Source organism: Cupressus sempervirens, chromosome 5 (assembly GCF_028749045.1).
Source record: "Cupressus sempervirens isolate cs-2001-9-10 chromosome 5, ASM2874904v1, whole genome shotgun sequence".
NCBI lineage: Eukaryota > Viridiplantae > Streptophyta > Pinopsida > Cupressales > Cupressaceae > Cupressus > Cupressus sempervirens.
In genome coordinates, this window is record NC_143122.1 from 305,950,091 (window position 1) to 305,968,375 (window position 18,285).

Sequence of the window (18,285 nt, forward strand, 5' to 3'; positions counted from 1 at the left end):
GGAAAGTTAATGTATGTTCGTTCCATCTTGTGCATTATTTTACAAAATTAAAATGACTACAAGGAAGATGGATGAGTTTGTGGGATGTAGAATGAAAGAGAGTGAGCTTGGATGTCATTGCTTCCAACAATATTCATTATTTGATAAGCTCTTACATGCTTTATTCTTTAATGGATGGTTTGGCACTTTAATCTTATGATTGCATGTTATAAGATGTATATACCAACGATATAAAAATCACTTGATATGTTTTGTACTCCCATGAAAAATGTTTAACTGGATGTGATAGTAATTGATGTGGGTGCTCTTTTAGTTGTGAATATTGTAACTTGATAACTACTAGTGCATATTGATACCTTTGGTTGTCTGTGGTAGGGATATCAATTGAAGTAGGAGCTATGTTTCTTTAAGATAAATTGTGTCACTCCTCTTTGAGTAACTTCTTAGCTTTATGCAATGGTAGTGGCATGATGGAAGATGAGGGCAATCATGTTTAAGATGATCACTTTGTATTTTTGTTGTGGGTATCTTGATGGAGTAAATGAGGCACTTTGATTCCTTGATGGTATATGTGGTTAGAGGGGTTATTCCCTTAATCATGTTTGAGGTTACTTGTTGCCCCTTATACGCCATATATAATAGGTGGGAGAATGTTGGGAATTAGGTGTTGTACACCTTGCATAGTCTTTATAGTGTATTATTTAAATTTTATGTGTGTGGTGTATTGACAAGAACCTAGATAGATGTGCATCACCAAGAGTTAAATTTTGGGGCCACTTCTATGTTGTATGTTAGATGTAATTTATTAATTTAGTATCAGGGAACATATTTAATAAAGTGAAAACTTAACACCCATATTAAATGTAAGGTTAATATTTTGTAATCACATGCTATTAGTCATATGATTATATGTAATATCATTTGATAGTTTGTTTCTATAAAAGCAACCACAAGCATTGACTAAGGTTGGCAAGTTTGGCTAAGGGGCTGAGAACATCTCTTGTTTAACATTTGTGAGGGTTTGAAATGGGTTTGAAGCATGACATGAAATGTGTGGTTCTGTGCTTGTTCACATGGAGTGCTTTTAGAAAGCTTGTGATTCAAATGTGTTCATTCATGGATTATAATGTTACTTTGTTCAAATACATAGAGTATGGATACTTTTGGAGGCTAGATTTTTCCCTTATAGAATTTTTTCCAAGATATATTTTGTACCATCTTTGATGAGTCAGTTTATTTTTTCCATATAGATTTGACTAATTACTTATATAATTTTTTTTTCAAAATTATACGAAAACTATCATCTTACATATTTTCTAACAATTCACCTTCTAAAATAATTTGGTACTTACCTTCACTATTATTAAAAAATCACTAACATCCACAAATTTCAGCACTTCAATTCATAGAATCACCTACTTTGAAATGCGTCCTCCATAAAACCTTAGGCTAATATAGTAGGATAAGTAATAGTTCTGATCTCGGAATGTTAATAATAGAATGTCATACAACACCCATCTAAGTCTTAATATCGCAAAACTCTGCAGAGAGGCTTGCTTGAAATCAGCATTAAGTATACTTACTACCTCCAGTCGTCCTTCAAAATATTCTACACATCTTCGTTTATGGCAGACCAACATTGAGCTTAAAACGATTTCAGAGGATAGGCAAATTCACTCTCACAATGGCGGCGTTTCCACATTTACCCCTCAAACATTTTTACAAAATACAGTCGTCAACATGTATGACAAGTGTGGAAATTTGTTGGATGCTAAGAAAGTTTTCGATCAAATAACTCACCCAGACATCTTCTCATGGAATATAATAACTGCAGCTTACAAACGACATGGCTTTCCTCAAAATGCATTGAAACTGTTTCAGCAAATGCAACGAACAGCGGTCCAACCAGATCACTTTACCTTCTCGTGTATTATTTCGTTATGTGCCCTTGTAGCTTCTCTAAATCATGGCTTGGAAATCCATGGAAAGACAGTTAGATGTGGATTTCAGTCTCACGTTATAGTCACGAATACCCTGATAGACGTTTATGCAAAATGTGGAAGAATGCAGAAAGCACTCGAATTGTTTGCTAAAATGCCTAATGCAGATGTGATCTCATGGAATGCAGTGATTGCAGGCTATGCACAAGATGGGCTTGTTGAAAAAGCGTTGGAGGTTTTCAAGCAAATGCAATTGGAAGATGTACAGCCAAATACAGCAACCTTTGCCTGCGTCCTCCCAGCGTGTGCCGAAGTGGGAGCTTTGGGAAAGGGTATGGAATTCCATAAGTATATAATTGAAAGAGGATTGTTATCAGATGTTGTGGTTGTAACTGCTCTAATCGACATGTATGCAAAATGCGAGAGCGTACAGAAGGCTCAAGAGGTGTTTGACCAAATGACTGAACGAAATGTTGTCTCATGGAATGCAATGATTGCAGGATATGTAGAGGGTGGGCTAATTGATAAAGCCTTTGAATTTTTTCAGCAAATGCAGTTGTCTGGCGTTAGGGAAAACTCAGCAACCTTTGCTATCATGCTCCCAGCATGTGCTAACATGAGATCTTTGGACCATGGTACTCAGATTCATCAAAAAATAATTAAAACTGGATTTTTGTCTGGGGTAGTTCTGAACGCGCTTTTAAACATGTACTCAAAGTGTGGAAAAACTGAGCCAGCACGCAAGTTGTTTGACAAAATGCATAAACGAAACGTGGCCTCGTGGAATGCTATGGTTACAGGATATGCACAAAATGGTAATGTAAAGGAAACTTTAAGCCTTTTCAAGGAAATGCCTCAACGTAATGTAGTCACATGGAACGCTCTGATTACAGGACATGCACAAAATGGACTCACTGAAAAAGCCATAGAAATTTTTAAGCAGATGCAGTCGGCAGGTGTAAAACCAAACTCGGCAACATTTGCCAGCGTCCTTCCAGCTTGTGCGCAAATGGGAGCTTTCGAACAGGGTATGGAGATACATCAAAAAGTAATAGAGAGTAGATGTTTGTCAGATATTGTTGCAAATGCGCTGATAGACATGTATGCGAAATGTGGTAGTATAAAGAAAGCACATCAACTGTTTAACAAAAGATATCGTCCAGGCATAATCTCATGGAATACAATGATTGCAGGATATGCAATGCATGGCTATAGCGAGGAGGCTGTCAAACTTTTTGAAATATTGGAGCACTCCGGAACCTGTCCGAACCATATAAGCTTCGTTTGTGTATTATTTGCCTGCAGTCACGGAGGTCTTGTGTGTTATGGCTGTAAATTCTTTAACTGTATGAGTGAGTCTCACGGCATTATACCCACATTAGATCATTATGTATGTATGGTTGACTTGCTGGGCCGTGCTGGCTATCTAATGGAAACCCTAAACTTTATCATCAAAATGCCAACAAAACCTGATGCAGTTGTGTGGAAGTGTTTGCTTGGTGTTTGTAGATCATATAAAAATTTGAGGCTTGGAGAATATGCAGCGAAAATTCTTTTTGAGTTGGAACCTAAAAATGCTGCACCTTATGTTCTACTGTCCAACATATATGCAGAAGCGGGCATGTGGGTTGACACTCAGAAAGTGCGGAAACTGATTAAGCATAGCAGAATAAAAAAGATACCTGGATGCAGTTGGATTGAAGTTCATTAAATGCTACATTTTTTTTTGTGTAGTGGACAGATTACACCCTGAAGTCCAAGATATCCATGCAATGTTGGAGAAACTTGTCTTCATAGAAGTAGGTAGCAGAAGTAAGCAATTCTTGAAACCTATATTACATGATGTAAAGGTGGAGAAGCGATTACGCATGTAACTATCATCAAAAAGCTTTAGGCATGTGGTGGCTGCCGCACTGCTACAAGTTTCTCTCCAAGATTTGTGCAAGAGATTTATATGGTTTCATCTGTAATGGTACAAAGGAACCAGATTTTATATTGTTAATTGCTAAATTCTATTTCTTAGTGTTTGGATAGGTGGACCATTATTTTGACTTGAATGGAATCATTACCTATATTAACTGATGGGATATTTGTCAGAGCCTTGTTATGATATCATTGAGCAGTATGACCTTGTAGTTTTTTTCAAGATGCCTGTAAAGCTTTTGACTAGAAAGCTGGAAGAGCCAGAAAAATGGTACAGGAAAAAGGAAAGGATTTTCATTTTTTTAAGGAAACGCAGAACTCCTTAACCACAACGGCAATGTGAGAGAGAGAGGCCAACAATCAAGCAGGTGATGGCTGCTTAGTCTTACCTTTTGGAATCCTTATATACCATTTGGGCCTACCGCCCAAACTATGCATTTAAATTCATATTTGTGCAGGTGGAAAGTTTTGTTCTTCGTGGTTATCAAGAAAATTTGCCATCAAATTAAACAATCTCCCAGTCAGGTCAATTGCTAGATTGAGTTTGAATCTTAATACTGGGGTTCCCTAATGAAGAGGAGTGAAAAGTCTCACGAGATCATCGAGGATTTCACAGATTCCTTATACAATTTCTGTAAATTTGATTCGTCATCAAAGCACATAATATAGGCAAGTTTCTTGTATAAAAATAGGATATCCGTATCACTATTAACTGATCGAAACATTTCAAATAATTAGCCGATAGGTTTTACAAGTGAACTTGCGAGTCCACAAAATTTCAGTGAGAAATGAGTAGATATTGTCCTAATTAAAAAATTAAAAAATACAATTTAAAAACATCTTCTGAAGTTCTGAACACAATTTTATTTTTTTGTTTGGTAGAAAGGACAAACGATGGCTCCACCATAACAACACCATTGATAGAGATGATGTTTCCTCAACGTTGTATGTCTTATGTCTTGGCAAGAAGAATCTGTGAAGCTTTTGATATTCTCAACCAGAGTTTCGAGAATTGTCATGAAATTGCCTGAATTACCAGTTTGGCGATTTGATTCAACTTGGGCAATTTTTCATGAGTTATGAATCCGAATTGTCGATTTTTTCCCATGAGTCACCTGAATCGCCGATTCATGCAATTCATGGAAAAAATCACCTAAATCGGTTGCATGAATCAGCTGTGCGGCAAGGCTTTAAGTTGACTTGTTTTTTTTCCTTTTCTTTTTGGCCTTTCCTCTTTGTTTTAACCTTAAGGGCTTTTTAATTGTTAAGCATGAGTAGAAGAGAGGAAAAGTGTGAGAGAAGAAGAGAAAACAAAAAAACCACAGGTTTCCAACCAACAAGAAAGAAGAGTACCAAAGAGATTAGAAGTCCATTTGTGGAGGCCATAAATTGCATTGGGAGCATTAAGGAGTCAATAACAACACTCCTCTAACTCATTTGCAAGAGGTAAGTGCTGATTTTTTTTGCATGTAAGTGTATTATGCATTTTTTGTTATTTTTTTTAGTTTTCATTTGCAAATTTTGAATGTTTTTTAGTTTTACTAAATTGCAGGCTAGGGTTTGTTGTTTTGTAGCTTCTGTTTATAAGTTTCAAACTTTGATATTTTACTTGAATTTTCTTATTGCAGCAGCCTTTTGCTTTTATTTTTTGCAATGGGTAAAAAAGATGAATGTTGGAAATATGCTGAAGAGTTTCTTGAAAGAAACAAATTTCAAACGAAATGTATGTTTTGCAAAGAAATAAATCCTGGTGGTATTTATAGATTCAAATACCGCAGTGCTGCTATACTTGGACATGATATTACAATTTGCACTCAACAAACTACTGAAGTAAAATGCACTTGTTTAGTGGCATTAGAAAAATATGAACAAGAGAAATTGAATAAAAAAATGCAACTTGACGGGTTAAGAGCTATTGGCTCCCATGCTCCCGTAGTTGCATCAGCATCAGCATCAGCATCAGCTTCCGCATCCGTAGGTTGTGTTGGAGAGGGTTCTTTCAGGCCTCATTTTCATCCTAGTTCTAGTGCTCATGCGAGTGCTAGTGCTAGTCGGTTTTATACTGAGATTGAGGCCAACTCCAACCTATTGCGGCTTAGAGTGCGAAAAAACATAATGGATAGTTACTTTGTGCCTCGCACTACTCCTAGCTCACAACTCATGCTTGAGGGCATGAGTTTGAACAAGGAGATTCATGATGCTGCCAGAAAAGAGATTTGCAAATTTTGGTACTTTTGCAACATTCTATTTGTTGTAGCTAGGTAATTGATTTTTTTTCTTTGTTTTCTATAAGGTTAAACTTAAAATTAAAACTTTAATTATATCAACTTGTTTTATGATTCATTGATTAATCATAGATTCGCTTTACAAGCTTACATAATGATAGATGCAATTGCTATTTGTGGTCCGGGGTTTAAAACCCCAACTGAGGCTGAGTTGAGTGGATACGTCTTGGATGAAATGGTAGATGATATGAAAATTGAGCTTGAGGAACAGCGAAAGGAGTGGATCAAAAAGGGTTGCACCATCATGACTGATGGTTGGATAGATAGGAGGAATAGAACACTCTTCAATTTTCTTGTATCTTGTGGAGGTAATTGATCATTCTACTTTCCTACATACATAATTGTGAATCGTGATTGAATATTTCAAATTTTGATTTATTGATTGCTAATTTGTTGATGATCTATTATAATTAATTGTTTTGTAGGATATACCATGTTTCTCAAATCCATTGATGCTTCCACTCATATAAAAAACGCCACATGCTTATGTGAGGGTATTGAGGAAGTCATAACAGAGGTGGGGGAACATGTGGTTCAGGTGGTGACGGATAATGCAACAAGTTATGTTGTTGCAAGTAAACTTTTAACTTTTCAAGTTTTGAAAATAAATTTGTTTGAAGTTTAAACTTTTTCTAATTCTAACTTTTCTAAGTTCTAACATGTTTGAATTTCTAATTAATTTAAAATTGTTGTAGGTAAACTTTTGATGGAGAGGCATCTCACCATATTTTGGTCCCTTTGTGCAGCACACTGCATTGGCCTCATGTTGGAGAAAATTGGGAAGCTTGAGTGGGCCAAATCATGTGTCAAAAGGGCAAAAAATATATGCAAGTTTATTTATAATCATTCGTCCTTAGCACAATGAGGAAGTACATAGGAGACAAAGAGTTAGCTTGTCTACGCATCACAAGGTTTGCTTCGAATTTCATCACTGCAGTCCTTGTTGACATCAAAGGACGATTTGAGGAGCATGTTTGTTGGGCGGGAGTGGATTTCATCTTCCTATGCTACGACCACTGCAGGGGTAGATGTGGTGAATTGCATTTTTGATGATGATGGTTTTTGGAAACTTGCTAAAGAAATCCTTAAGGTAAATTTATTGCAATTTAACATTTAGTATTTTATAATTTACTATTTAGTATTTAATATTTAATATTTAATTGTTTAATGATTTAGTTTTACTTTAAGTTATATTATTTTATATTTAAGTTTTGACTCAAATTTTTGTTTTACTTTATATGCAGGTCACTGAGCCCCTTGTATCTCTCCTACGAACTGCTGATGGGGAGTCGCCCTCTATGGGCTACATATATGAGGGCATGGATAGGGCTAAGAAGATCATTAGAGCCTAGTATGTAGGAGTGTAGAAGAAGTATGCCCCTATTTGGAATATCATTGATAGGAGATGGCTGAATCAGCTTCACTGACCCATCCATGCAGTAGCTTACTTTTTGAATCCAGCATTTCATTTCCATCTTGACTTCAAGGCAAATGAGGAGGTTCTCACTGGCTTATATACAGTGATCTTGAGGTTGAGCAATGACGAGGATAGCGCAGCTACAACCATTGAGCTTGAAGGGCTACTTTTCTCTGGTAGGATGACCTTAGATGCTTGGACACCAATACAACCAAGTAAAAATTAAATAATATATTCATGAATCTAAAGTTTATGACTTATAAGTTGTGCATTTTAAATTTTAATTGTTGATTATGTAATTTTAAAGTTGTAAATGAGACTAATTATTTTTGTTTTCTCTTATTTCAAATAGATGGTGACAAATGTTTAGGCCCACAACCCCAAAACTTCAAAAAATTGCCATCAGTATTCTGAGTCAACCAAGCAACGCTTTTAGATGTGAGCGCACTTGGTCCATGTTCGAGCACATCCACTCAAAGAGGAGAAATAGGTTGACTGTGTAGAAGTTGAATGATCTTGTCTTTGTTGATTACAACCTTCATCTTAGGATCATATAGATTTTGGGCGCTGACTCCTCTTTGATGATTCTAGAGGAGATTGATTTAGAATCAGAGTGACTTACTGAGGCTGTGGATCCAGTCTTCACTAAGGAAGACCATGAGTGGGTTGACCAGGTGGATATAGAGGCTGAGGCTGTGGCCATGGCAGAGGAGCCAACTAGAGCACGTTCATGCATTGGTAGATGCACATGCGCACACACAGACACAGACTGTAGTGATGTTGTAGCCCATCTTACATGCGAGGGATATGGCTCGGCAGTCCTCTAGGACCTCCCTTCGACACTTTTTTAGTAGGTAGATTGGATACTTAGACGCTGAGGCTGAGGTTGAGACTGAGCTTGAGGAATGCGGCTTGAGCTAGAGCTTTGTTTTTTTCATTTTGTTTATAGATATTGATATTGATAGACATACGTTTCATGGATCTTTATCTTAGATTCTTACATACATTTATGATTTGATGTCTTATGGATCTTCATCTTACACACATTCTATGATTTGAATCGTTATGATCATATGATTTCTATTTGCTTCAACTAGCCTACAATTTACATTTTACATGTAACATAGTTATGTATGTGATGGATTTATTATTTATGTTCCATGTTTATGTATGTTAAGTTTTAACTTCTATTTGATGATGTTATAGTGTGTTTAAGTTATATTCAATAAAGGGTGCATGAAATAAGTTTTAAATTGTTAAAATCTCTAAATTTAAAGGGTTTTTTTAAAATTTGCCGATTCATGGCCGATTCACGATTCGATTCGGCCTTGCCGATTTCGATTCTCATTACTTTGTTCTCAACAATTGAAATAGCTCAAGTATTTTTTCCAAATAATTAAGTCACTGGCCGTTTAGTTAGTCTTCAATGCTAAATTCACTTATTGTTTTGAAAGACCAGTCAATCAGTAAACGAAATGTATTTTATGCATTGATAGATGACTAAGGCTTAAGCTTAAACTTATTGTTGATTGTTTTGGTTATATTAGGTGCCACCCAAACTCACATTCTTTTGCTTGGATTGTTTTTATTTTTTCATTATCATTGAAGAATTAGCAGATGATTTGAATTAATTGGAAAGATCAAATTAAACCAAATCATTATTGTTTATGTTATTTAAAGCTTAGGAAAAATTCTTCATTAGTTTTTGTATTAATTTTTTATTAATTACGAACACTTACATCATGAACTTGCTCACCATTTCAATACCAGCTTCTTTGCTTTGTAGCAACACCCAAACATTGCAAAAATTCATTAGACAATCTAGCATTAACAACTATATTCCTTATACCCCTTGCCAAAATCCATTAGACAATCTAGCCTTCACAACCAGATTCCTTTTCCCCCTTGTTTCTTGTTCAATCTCCCAACATTAATTCATGCATTCAAGTGCCAAGAGATTCAATCCTTGCAACCAAAAACAGAAAAAATACATTTGCTGCTGCCAATGCTTGAAAATTGTCACTCTTTGTTCCTGTTGGCTACTCAACACACCAATCTTGCAAGCATTTCATCTTCTTGGCTGTCCCCCAACACTACCATACACCTGAGTTGTTTAGAAAAAATTTCCGATGTTTTTGTCTTCTCACACTTGTAAAAATGATTTTTGTGGAGCTAAAACCTTCCTTGCCTCATACTAGTTCAAAACTCTGCCACTTAAATTTGTAGTGTTTGAGGTTTTTTTTTTGCTATAATAGCTTGCTGGTATATCTCCATTTCATATATAAACCAAGCCTAAACAATGCACATAAAATCTGTATTTCTTTTGGCACAAATGAGTGAACACTGCCATGGTTGACGATCTTGGCTCTTCTCCTACCACAAAATCTGCACATGAAACAAGTGAATGCTCACCTTGGTTTCTATTCCATATAACCAAATTCTAATCAATGAAAATCTTCAAAAGTTCTTGAATCACTCTTAAGAATTTCATTTTGTCAAGTTTGCTGAAACTCAAGCCCATAGGGGCATAATTTGATGATGTTTTTTCTCCAAAAAAATAAAAATAAAAATAAGTTGACTTGTGTTTCCCTGTATGCATGCCTAGCAAGAGAGAATAATAGAAACTTTGAATTGTTTAGGTTGGACACATGTATGCTGCATTTATGTCACACCCCTTTTTGGAGCTACTATATTTCACTAAGTTACCGATGTGTTGGCCTTGGAGGGGGGTGCAAATGTGGATGCGGGAGGAGGCGTGGTGGGTGCTGCCAAGAAGCAATGTTATCTCCTGCGGATGAGTGCGGGGTGCTCTAGAGAGCATTTGGGTGCATCCCGTGAGCATTCGCTTGTTTTTCGGAGAGCATCCAGGCGCATCCTATGAGCATCCGCTTGTTTCTAGCATCTAGTCACTTAAGTGACTTAAACATGTGATCTAAATGTTTATTATTATTATTTTTCCCTTCTATTTGCCTCACAACCCTAAAATGGTCCTAAAAGAGGCCATTCATTGCCTGTTTTTTCCATTTTGTTTTCAGCTGGGCTCTCTTCTCATTTGGTCTCCATTGTGGAATTCTAAAAGCAAGGTCATTAGTTTTGAAGAGGATCATTCATAGGGTGTATATTGAGCTTCCACAAAGGATGAATAAGCATCTAACGTAAGCATTTGATCTATTTTCATGAGCTTTTTTAGTGATTTTTTTTAGTTTATGAATTTTTCAAGTTTTAGAATTTTTTTTCAAGATATATATATATATATATATATATATATATGTATGTATATATATATATATATACATACATACATATATGTGTATATATATATGTATACATACATATATATACATACATATATGTATATATACATACATATATATATATATGTATACATATATATATATATATATGTATACATATATATATATATATATATATGTATACATATATATATATATATATATATATATATATATATATATATATATATATAGTAAAAAAATGAAGGAGTAAGTTTTTTAAAACATTTCTACGGTTTTTCTATTTTCCTATGAGATTCATAGTTTCTATTGTGCAAGAATGGCCACTATTGATAGTCAAAGTTTAGCAGCAAGACAAGAACGAAGTGATAACTTCAATATTGATGTGGCATCTACATTATGGAGACACACCACATGATCATCATAGGTTTTCGGAGGTGGGTCATACATTTGGAGATGCAATATATGTCATAGTAAACCATTCAACAACTCTTATTCTTGGGTCAAAGCTCATTTTATGGGCCTTACTGGTAAATGAATAACATTGCGCAAGGGAAGTAAAGATGGAAAAAGGTTGAGCGATGCACAGTTAGCTGGATTCATAAAAGAACAAAAGACTATTGATCATTTAGTGAGTAAATAAAAAATAAGTTTGTATAAACCTTCATCTACAAAGAGCAAAGTGAATGTGCCCACGGATCATGTTGCATCCTCCAAACATCCATTCTTGGAAGTGGGAGAGGAGGATGATGAAGTAAAAGTTATTACCCAGAAAAGAGGTCGGTTGGATCAAGCATTCAAAATGGAGGCAAGAGAGATTGTTGATGAAGCAATTGCATGTTGCCTTTATGCCAATGGTCTTCATTTTGATTTGTTAAGATTGCCATATTGGAGGGAAATGGGTGCAACCATCCTTAGAGCACCAGCTGATTACATTAGCCCTGGGTATGAAAAGGTGCATACTACTCTTTTGCAAAAAGAAAAGATTTCTCTAGACAAAGCTCTTCAACCAATTAGGACATCTTGGAAAACTTTTGACATAACTATTGTATTTGATCAATGGAAAGACACAAGAAACCGACCATTGATAAATTTGATTGCAATGTCCTCCAAAGGGGCAATGTTTTTGTGGGCTATTGATTGTGAAGGACAAGTTAAGGATTCACAATTCATTTCTAGAATTCTCATTGAGACAATAAAGATGGTGGGGAGTGAGAATGTGGTTCAAGTGGTCACAGATAATGCCACGAATTGTAGGGGTGCAAGTGCTTTGGTTGAGTCTTGATACAACCATATTTTTTGGACACCATGCACTGTACACTCTCTCAACTTGGTCATGCAACAAATTGGCACCCAAATAGATTGGGCAAAGCAAATATACTAAGAGGGAGAGGAGATACAAATGTTTGTGACAAACCACCACATGTCACAATCTATATTTAGATCATTCTCCAAGTTGGAGTTGTTGAAGGTAGATTTAAAATTGTAATTATTTAGTTTCATTTATTTATTTATTTTGAATAAGTTTTATATTCATGTTCAATATCAAATTTCTTGTTTATAGCTTCATTTTATATTTGATGTCATATTGTCAACTTGCTTATAGGTTGCTGAGACTAGATTTGCATCTCATACTGTTGTTCTGAAATGACTCCTTAAGGTGAAATCAACATTGGACCAAATGGTTATTTGTAACCAATGGGCTATATGGAAGGCTTCAAATTCGAAGAGAGCCTTGAATATCAGGGGTATGATCTTGGATGAGCATTGATGGGCTCGTGTGCAATTTGTATTGAATTTCACCAAACCTATCATGACTATGCTACGCTTTGCTGATACAAATGCACCTTGCTTGGGGGATGTGTACAATGGCATGGACACCATGTTAGAAAAGGTAAAGCTTTCCATGCAAGCACATGAGACTAACCCCACAAAATGAGAAACCTTGTGCAAAAAGGTAGAGGATATCATTCATCATTGTTGGGAGAGTGACTACCCCATTGTACCTCCTTGCATATGCCTTATCTCCAAGATACCATAGCCAAGAAATACTTGCTATGCCAGATAGAATTGCACCATATGTGGATAAAGAAGTTGCTACTGGGTGCTACACTGCATTTGCAAGATTCTTCCCAGAGGATGAAATGCACAAAAAGGTGAGGCAAGAATTTTTCTTCAAGATCAAAACTTACTCCATATGCAATAAAGGACCAAAATGACATGGGAGCTATCGCATGGTGGTACATGTATGGTCAACCATTCAAGCATCTACAACCTCTTGCAATCAAGATCCTCTGACAAGTAAGTTTTCATTTATTTATTTATTTAGTAATTGTATTTTACACTTTAGTGTTTAACATTCTCTAATTTGCTTTTCATTTGTATGTTTAATTTTAAAATTTTAAATTTTTATGAACACTATTCAGGTTACAAGTTCTTCTGCTGAAAAAAATTGGAGCACATATTCCTATATCCATTTAGTGAAGCACGACCGGATGGGCTCAAAGAAAGCTGGGGACTTGGTTTATATACATACCAACTTGTGTCTTTTGTCATATAAGGAGGATGAATAAAGGAAGGGTCAACCAAGCTTTGGGATGTAGCCCCTGAATCTATAGACTTGGATGCAACACTTCAGGATCTTATTGTGATGATGAATGATGATGTTGATAACATCATAGCATGTGCATCTAGCACAATGGAACCATGCATGGTTCATATGAATTTTCAAGTGTTGCGGTAGGAGGAGATGATGAGAATGTGGATTTTTTTTGAGAATCCTTATGATTTTGAATGACTGAATGTGATTTGTGAATCTTGAGCCTTGACTCTTGATTGATTGACATTGAACCATGAACTATGTTTTGATTTTGTAATTCGAATTGCATTAGAATCTTGAACTTGAGTGATTTACTAATTAGACATTATTGTTATTTCAATTTGATTATGATAATGATTCAATGAATGGTTTATTTTTGTATATTTAACATTTCTTGTATTTCTTTGCATACATTGTCATAAATTATAGTTGACAACTTTACACACACACATACACATTTGTAAAAATATATGTACTTATGTACAGATGCACCCAAATGCATCCAAAATCCCAAAAAATAATAATCCATGCATCCACAAATCGACACCCCACACCCGCATTAGCATCAAAACCAGAATCGGTAACGTACATATTTCACAGTTCACATAATGTTATGCCAAGCTCTAATTGGTTTGGTTTTACATTAAACAATGGTTTTTTAAATGTGTCCTAAATAGTTTTACTTGGACCAAACCATGGTTTTTTTTTAGGTTATTAATGAACTTGATTTGATTGAATGAGTTAACACTTGTCAAAAATATTTCCTTTTGAATAGAAGTTATTTTATGTTGAAGTTATTATTATTAAAGTTTAATTTTAATAGTCTAACCACATGTTGTGGAATTGGATGTAGGAGCATGGTGGACAATCCTGAAGGGAAAAGGTATCATTGGGAAAGGTTGATGAGGTACAATGGTCAAAAGAGGGAACAAGATATTTTGATACTAGTAAGATTGACTAGGCAATGGGTTAGTGCAACTTGAAAATATTAGGTCTTTAAGATGTGACATTCAATACCCTCAACTATAAGTATATGGACTTGGATAACCCTTCTTAGTACTCACAAAAAAAAAATCCCATCATGGTCATCATAATACTTGTATTTCTTATATATATTATCTATGATCAAGCCATTTGGAATCCTACGGATGTTCAAGCAACACGTATAGACATCTATAACAAATTTGCCAAATCTATTTCTTTAGTTTGAGTGACTAAAGATACACAAGATTATGGATTGTGGATAATAACGTCTACGTGAACTTGAAACATGGACTGTGTTACAGATGCAAATAAGTGAATATATTTCCCAACATATTACTACCTTAATGTTTAGTTGTATTAATCTATTAACTTATTATATTCCTTTAATGATCTAATATGAGAATTAATCAATTATGGGGGAAAATGTTGGAACACAATAACATCTTGAGATACAATTAATTTTGGTGAGAATGACTTAGCTTGGTTATTCATTCTTTCTGCACGGTGAGGGATGACAGATTGATTGTGTCACATCATTGTCTTGGACAACAAGGATGGGCATAGGTTCTTTAGGGTGGCAAGAAAGTGGATGAGTGTTTTCTTTACTTTTAAAAGACAAGACACGATAAGATAAGATAAATTTATTAATGTCCAACAGGAAACTAACGAGGGTCTAAGGAACTGGAAACAATACAAAGGGCAAACGCCAGGGGGGGGGAGAACCAAACGGTGTCAGCAGAAAGAACGTGAAAGAAAAACAATAAAAGAACCAAGAAAAGAAATAACAACAACTAAGAATTCCTCACAGGCGAGTAGTAGTCCATAATGGAAAGGTGGACATTAGAGCAATCGGGTACTCTGGAAGGTCATTGCCGAGTGTGATCCCTGCGGGGTCCCACAAATTTGGTGTGACTTGAGATAGTATAGGGAGGCTGCTTCAATCCTTGGGTAGGGATTGTAGGACTGAAGAAAGAGGTGATGAGCTGCATAGGGGTCAACGTCGAGCAAAGCTGGAGCTGTATAGTGCGCTCGCGAAGCCGCATGGTCTCCTCATTATAGAAATGAGAGACAACTTGTCTAGAGCCATAAAAACAAATTTTTTTTTCATACTTTCTTTTGTTAGCTCCCCATCTTTAAGAATTTCCTTAAGAGTTATAGGATATACTGCTTGTGGAGATTAGAACCCTTGCTAAGAATGAATTGCATCCATTTAGCCGCACACAAAGACTAGAGGCAGAAAAGGCACGACTTCAACATTTTCTATTTGTCACATAGGGATATAGGTATGTAACTTCTTCTATGCTATTGTAGAGAATAAAATCATTTTCCTTTTTTCCTTAGAACATCGATAATGTACATCTTAAAGAGACTAGGATTAATCTTTCTTTTCTTGCTTACTTGCCTTGTAAACTTGGAAGACAGTTACGTCTAGTAGTTGGATACGATACTTAAAATTGCATTTTTTTTTAATTAGTATATCCTTGGAAGCATGTAAAGCTTCAATTATAGAAATCTATCTTCCTTTCTTGTCTAAAATCTAGTTTTTTAATGTCAACTTAACACGGGGGGAGGCTAATATGGAGTAGTCTGAAATTAATAACTTGTCTAAGCATGTCTGCAAATTGGACCACTAGACAATAAATGACTCTTTTGTTTAGTGTTTCCCCTAGTACAAAAACAACAATATGTAACTAAATTGTATATAAGTGACTAAACTCAGTCACGTGACTAATATTAGTTAATATCTAGCCATTTATAACACTACCAAATTTACTACTGGACAATTTTAGTCATTGATTTTGATCGTTGATATAGTCACATATTTAGTTGTATATTTAATCACATATTAGATTATTTAGTCATATATTTGGTCACATATTTATCAAATATTTCATAGTATAGTTGGTCATAATAGGGCACAATGGAATTGAACCACCACCATCCTACTTGTAAAGCAGGTGCTCTTCTATTGAGCTACCAAAAATCAACTAGTGTTGCATCTAAGAATGTTTCTTTCTCATTCACAGCCATCACAACCAAACTACCTTCAAAACATAACAAAGACTTAGGTACCCTTCAAAGAATAATTAACCTTTATACTCTAATGTATGCTACAACTATCTTAATATTAATCATATTTCTAGGGATTATGTTCCATAACCATTAGCCATGTTCTTTCCATCAATACTAATGTATTCATTCATCAATATACTATGTTAATTATAATTATCTACGTCATAGGGTGGATACACCTTCCTTAATCAAAACCAAATCAAAGATCTTACATACAACAAATTTCATTTATTTGTATTCTTTGAAAATGAGACCATAGCATCTTGATTGTCTACTGTCATAATCCTCATCACTGCTTTTATATACTCAACATAATTTCCATTATGAAGAGGTTATGCTAGTTATTATAATGAAAAACCAAAACATACTTACTATCTTAATAGTTGCTTTTGTATTCAAACATATTTTATCAAGGGTCTAAGATATTCATGCATCCTTATTTAATATAGATGTTCCATGAATTTTGGGAAAAAAGAAGTCTATTTAATACATGGCTTTTTAGGAATACTATTTTCTTCACCACCCTTCTCATCAAAGTCCCCACTCTTTCTTTTTAGTTTGCATTCACAAGCATCTACCAAGTGACCCATCTAACCACATATTTGTCTTCTTGTTTAGGGGTAAATACAACCTGTGCTTTTGAGAAGAGAAAAAGGAACCATATTGTGATCATCAAAAAAGAATTTTCAGTTGATATCATTTGCAAAATTCTTTTAAGGACAATTTCCATTGCAATACAACAACACTTTTTTTTGAAAAGATTAAAGATGACAAAGGAACCATATCATGATCATCAAAAAAGAATTTTCAATTGATGTCATTTGCAAAATCCATTAAAGGATAGTTTCCATTGCAAAATATAAACACACTTTCTATAAAGATTAAAGCTGGTAAGATAACACCCCTCGTGGGCAACACAAGAATTAGTAAAGATTGCAAACAAAACACAAAACAAACATTATTGCTTGAATTAGACTTATATTGGTCATAATGTGATTGTGAAGTAATTTTATTTTCTAGATTGCCAATCTAGTGTACCAAGCACATATTACTTATTATTAATTAATAACAATAACTTAGACTATAAAATAAATAGAATCATGGTCGATTGACCTCTCTTACAATTGAAAAATGGTTTTCGTGAGTAGCTAGTCCTAACATAATTAAGCATCGTGTATCAGTCCAATCGAACACATTTGAAACTAAATCAATCTAAAAAAGTACATGAAAATAGTTAAATTGTTATCACTTGGTACACAAGAAAGAACATACCAAACCATACAAATAATGTAGAGTATTTGAATCAAAACCTGCTAGGTTTCTTTGGCCATGAATGCATGACATTATTTTATGCTCACCTTGACTTGGAAAATTTGCATTAGACAAGACGACCTTCAATGATCAACTCAAAGATATGAGAATGAATGAACCCTAAAAAATCATGTAAATAAAAGTTCAACACAAGCTTAACAAAGCGATATACTTTAGCGTTCTCTTAAAAAGGTCCAGAAACATATGATGAGGTTAAATATGTGTTTATATGTAGAAGTATTGAAAAAAAGTTAAAAATTAGATGATCCTAAATAGACATACCTTGATTTTACACCTACTGGGATCATAGTTTAATCTCAAGTTATATAATATTGAAGGACAATGGACAATGTGGCTGTAAATTGTATCCCTAGAGTGAATATTTGAGTCACATGCTTTAGACTTCTCTTTCATAGGTATAATCTTACCTTCAGCTACAAAATCATTTCTTTATCTTTCCTCTTCTACAACCTAATTTGCCTTCCTCTATTTCCTGACC

At 34.8% G+C, this 18,285-nt stretch overlaps 1 pseudogene across 1 annotated transcript; it reads left to right on the plus strand.

Annotated features, from left to right (window-relative positions):
- The first annotated feature begins 1,452 nt into the window (after positions 1-1,452).
- On the plus strand, positions 1,453-3,973 carry LOC149555800 (pentatricopeptide repeat-containing protein At2g13600 pseudogene; annotated as a pseudogene). Its single transcript, XR_016365341.1, has one exon. The product of XR_016365341.1 is annotated as a pentatricopeptide repeat-containing protein At2g13600 pseudogene (transcript).
- The last annotated feature ends 14,312 nt before the right edge of the window (positions 3,974-18,285 follow it).